Genomic DNA, 5435 nt, shown 5'->3' with positions numbered 1-5435 from the left:
GAATGATTGGAAGGTCCTGGGGTGGGGTAGTCCTTGGAGATTATTTAATCACACTTAGTAAATGCTGTATTTGGAATGATGTCATGTTTTGATCTTCTCTGTTCTTGGTTTGTCACTGAATAAAATGGAGAGCACCTATGCTGGTATTTTGAACCTTGGGAAGTTGCCTTTCCTTGGCATTACATTACAGAACTTCAGCTCCTACAATCATATGTGCCTCTGATGCAAGTTTCACTGAAGAAGAAAATGTGGAAAAAAGCAAAATTCTCCTAATCATTCTCCCCATGAACAAGTTGAGCAAATGCTCATCAATGAAAGTGGTCAAAAGACACCTAAGGAGAGAAAGCCAAACAAAGATACCTGTAGGAAAATAGTGACAGCTCTTGAGTAGAACTTAACAGGTCTTAAGAATTTTATACATTTAATCCAATAAATATTTATTGAGGCCCCTACTATGTGCACCAGACAAAAACCAAACCAAACCTCAAACCCTGAGGAAATCGAAATTAATTGAGCACCAAAAGACCTGGAAACTGGTGTCCCTTCCATACTATTATTAAATAAGTTTATTTTGTATTAAGAGTCGGATGGATTCTTATTGACTCGATTTGTTCTAATCCTGGAATACCTCCCAGGGTTGCTGGGAGAAGAGCCCTTTGTGAGGTCAATGTGATTCTCAAGTACAAATAGGAGTGGGGAGAGTAGGAGGGTCTGGAGGAGAAGGCAGAGGGGTCAGGAGAAAAGCATAGCCCGGGTAGCTGCAGTAAGGCATAACTCAGCACACTGAGGCACAGTATAGTCTGCATGGTCACATCCCCACCTCTTGAGGTGGTTGGGCATTGTCAGTCCCCAGGAAGGTAGCAGACACTTTCCACTATACAGGATGTTCCCCTGTCACCCCGGCTTTTGTTTCTATTTCCTCCTCTTCTGCCTGAAGAGCTCTCTTGGAGGGAACCAGGACTTCTCAGGCTTCCAGGTTCCCCATATGCAACAGTATGAAGTGGTTGAACCTCTCCAGTTACCCATTTTAGGGATTCTGAGAGAACGCTCTTCAGATGCAGCTGTGTATCCTGAGACTGTCCGCTACCACCTAGGCCTGAGAGATAGTAACTTCACTCTCCACCTTCTTAGAAACAGGTACCTGGTGGGGTCAGACTATACAGAAACCTATACCTTGGCTAATGGCACAGAGGTAACTAAGCGGCCAAAGGAAGAGAAGCACTGCTTCTACCAGGGCCATGTGGAGGGGTACCAGAATTCCTCTGCTAGCATCAGCATCTGCGATGGCATCCGGGGCTTCTTCCAGATTGGGCCTATCATCCATCTGATCGAGCCACTAGTCCAGGGTAGATATGGGGGCATTCAGGAGAGAGGTAGCCATGCCCAGGAAAGATATGGCAATGCCCAGGGGAAACATGCAGTTTATAGGGAAAGGTATTTCAAGAAGAAAAGGATCCCATGTGGTGTCACCAGGGCATCCCTACAAGAATTGGAGACAAAGATGGCTACAGTCAATAGACCCCGGAAATGGGTACCTGGCTCCATCCCAAAAGAAACTCACTACGTGGAGCTCTATGTGGTGGTGGAGTACACCGAGTTCAAGAAATACGGAAACCTATGGAATATACGCAATAGGGTGAAGGAGGTCGTGAATCAAATAGATAGGTTATATCAGCTGCTCAATTTCCGTGTGGTCCTAATTGGCCTGGAAATATGGGACAAAGGTAACAAGGCTACAATCACCAGTGACATACAGTCTTCCCTGAACAGCTTCCTGAAATGGAGGGAAAGTAATCTTATCAAGAAGAAGAAGCATGACAATGCCCAGCTGATCACAGCATTGGCTTTTGGAGGAGGCATGGGACTAGCCAGATTGGGGGCCATGTGCACATTAGGCTCTGGGGGTGTGAACCAGGACCATGAGTCACATCCATTTGGACTAGCAACCTCTATGGCTCACGAAATAGGACACAACCTTGGCATGGACCATGATGAAAATATCAAGGGCTGCCAGTGTGAGGTCAATAAGATGCAAGGTGGGTGTGTCATGCAATCCACGGGGGTTGACAATGCCTACCCTAAGCAGTTCAGCAGCTGTAGCAAGGACAATCTGCAGAAGTTTCTTAGGGGGACTATATTCCGGGCCAACTGCCTGACCAACTTCCCAGACCTGGAGCAAATTGAGGGAGGGCCAGTGTGTGGGAACAAGTTTGTGGAAGGAGGGGAGGAGTGTGATTGTGGCCCTCCAGAGGAATGTGTGAATCAGTGCTGTAACCCTGTGAACTGCAGGCGGGCCCCAGGAGCTGATTGTGTCGAAGGGGAATGTTGCGAGGCTTGTCATATCACAGCAGTCGGGGAACTCTGTCGGGATGCTCAGGATGTCTGTGACCTGGCTGAGTACTGCAATGGCCGACAGGCTAAGTGTCCAGACAATGTGTACAAAGAGAATGGCACACCATGCTGGGAAGGCTACTGTTACAACGGGGCCTGCCCCACTTATAAGCAGCAGTGTGAGGCACTCTGGGGTATAGGATCACAAGTGTCTGATGACAGATGCTTCTGGCTTGGGCTTTCCAGAGGATGCACGCTAGTTGATTATCCTGCCAAAGAGGGCTTCAACAAGTGTGGGAACCTGCACTGCTCCAGGGAAAACACAAGTCCCTCCTCCAGGGCTCTGTGCACCTTCATTCTGGGAGGCGAAAGGTGTGACCTTGCTGTCACGGAGATTGAAAGCCATAATCCTTTTGAGATTGTGGCCACTGGCACGAAGTGTGGTGAAAAGATGGTGTGCTACCACAAACGTTGTCAGGGCCTCAGCATCTATGGCTCTGAGGATTGTTCTAGTCAGTGCCATAATCATGGAGTTTGTAATCACAAGAGAGAATGCCACTGTGAACCAGGCTGGGCTCCGCCATACTGTCAATCGCAGCTCTCTGACTTCAAATCAGAAATATGAATCCCCGGGTGATTAACATGGGAGAGGGCTTTGGAATATTCTGATTAAAGGTAAAAGATTAATTGGTTGGTTAATTAATTGGTTACGACAAGTGGAGTAGGTGCTTTTCATTGTTCTCTCTAGGGACCAAGAGGTTTCCCCCATAAGAAAGAACTTTCCTCGTGGTCCCTAAGGGTAGCAGTGGAGAGCCTGCCTCACTAATTGGTAATAATGTGAGGCTATCTAGAAGAGCAATAAAATAAGACACCCTCAGAACCCTGATTGTCCATATAGGACCTTTCTTTCTGTCACTGACGTCCTTGGGGCATATGCCCAACAGTATGATACTGGTTCAGAGGATCTGGATTCTTTAAGTGACCTTTCTTATATAGTAACAAATTGTTTTCCAGAATAGTTGGAATAATTCTTTCACAAAAATACAAAAACTTTATTTTACTTCCATTTTATCATAGGAAATAGACCCATGGAAGTTAAATAACTTCGTCATAGTAGCCTCTTCGATAGGGTTGTTGAGACAGTTCAAAACTTCCTCTACTTCTCTACAAAAGCTAAAAAAAAAACTTAAAATTCTCCTTTAAGAACAAACAGGAGAGGAAAGAGACATCAGGGAAGGATCTAAAAAGAGCCCAGGGGGATTGCTAGGAGTAGAAAATGTCATCGATAGCATGATCCCATCCATGGACAATTCGGAGTTCTAACAGGATTGAGGGGATGTCATAAGGCTCTGGCCTTGCTAGCCTAGGGCCACAATATTTCTGGAAAACGTCCATTTCACCCGCTCCACAGGGGCCAGGAGCAGGAGGGGAAGGAAAGAAAGGAAAGAAGGGAGAGAGGAGGAGGCATCAGACCCTGGGCAGATTCATTGATGACATTTCAAGTGTAGGGTAGGCAGTCAGACTGGGAGAAGTTTTAGGAATACAAGTGACATGGGTAAGACTGGTAGGCCATCTGCCTCTAGTCAGGTAAGTTTAGGTCAACTCATTTAAACCAATAAAAGTCCATGACATTTGAACCTGTGTGGGTCCTGCAGTGGGCCTTGAAGTTGGAACTCTTGCTGTGTGACTTCCTCAAGCTGGGACCTTTCTCGAGTCTGCCTGTATTCCAGCAATTATACCTCTGTCCCTTGTCCAACAGTCAAACCATTCTGGGCCATGCTCTCACTTAAGCCCACCAGAATATGTCCTTAGTATTGCCAGTCCCTGTGAAAACGGTGTCTCCCAGGTTCTAAGAATTGTACCCCAGCAGATGAATTTCTCTCTAAGAAAAGGTGTCCAGGATGCGTCCAGATAAGCAAGTGAAAATAAATTAAATAGAAGTCATAACAAATGACAGTTCAGCTGGTCAGGTAAGAGTGCTTGCAAGTCTAAGCTAAGGGCTACTCTTTGAAAAGGGAGTGCCTCTTTTATCTTGAATTTCAAACCTCTGATATTTGAGGTATGGCAGAGAAATATAATTCTAGCCTGATACTTCTCTTGGAGACAGAAAAAAAAGTACTTAGCTTCCATGAGGGCCTGCCTCTCTCTCTCTGCCCACTCATATTGTTGCCAGTGTCCATACTGTTCTTGATTTTCCTCTCCTTGGCAGACGTGGCCCAGACCTCAGATCTTCTCTAGTCATGTTATCCATGAGTTGCATTTATATATTTCTAGAACCTATGTGGATAGATTGTGCTTAATACTGATAATAAGTTATGTTACTATTAATCGTTTTTTTAAAAACCTTTAAATTCATGGTTTGATAATGGAAGAAGGAAAGCTAGCCCATGGGAGAAAAAATGTCTCCAGTTTACTCTGGCATGCAGTTCAAGCTGGTTGAGGAAAGGGATTCTGTAATTTTGGTAATTTCTGAGAAAGTCTACTATGCTATCCTTGGAACTAAAGAGAAAGAATTATTAAAAAGATAAGCCAGTTATCAAAGAATTCTGGGAATTGGTGTGGTTGTCCCTGACTGTACCCGAAAGACACTACTCACACTCTGGCTCACGCCAGTACTGCACTAGAATTTGGAATTGCTCTCAAGACAATTTCTAAGAGAAATCTCCCTCCCCAGGAAATCTCCCTTCTCTGGTTGGAAGGCTGCCTTAGAAATATCCTTTCTTCTACATAGGAGGCACATGAAAGCAAATATATACAGGATATCTCAAAAGTTTTGGTGCAGTTTCCATCTTTAATAGCTTAAAAGTACACCAAAATTTTTGGAACACCCTGTATTTGCTTCTGTTATGCACTTCTTCAGGAATTCTATCATTGCTGCAACTACCAGTATCTCTTTGACTAGGGAAAGTCCTTTACCAGCTCTCTTGTCTCTGATCTGTGCTCAGAAAGTATGTAACTCTAATGTTTGTGACTCAGGGCCACTATTACTGTATGTATAAAGGAGTATAGACATACAGGTATATACATATATATATATATATATATATACATATACATATAGATAGATAGATAGATAGATAGATAGATAGATAGATAGATAGATA

General features: G+C 44.4%; 1 pseudogene; it reads left to right on the top strand.

Moving 5' to 3' along the window:
• The first annotated feature begins 883 nt into the window (after positions 1-883).
• On the top strand, positions 884-2956 carry LOC138169746 (disintegrin and metalloproteinase domain-containing protein 8 pseudogene; annotated as a pseudogene).
• Positions 2957-5435: the final 2479 nt, after the last annotated feature.

Source organism: Petaurus breviceps, unplaced genomic scaffold (assembly GCF_028583685.1).
Source record: "Petaurus breviceps papuanus isolate PSGF00001 unplaced genomic scaffold, PetGlider_PUasm1.0 126, whole genome shotgun sequence".
Lineage (NCBI taxonomy): Eukaryota > Metazoa > Chordata > Mammalia > Diprotodontia > Petauridae > Petaurus > Petaurus breviceps.
This window is presented reverse-complemented; position numbering and strand designations above follow the sequence as displayed.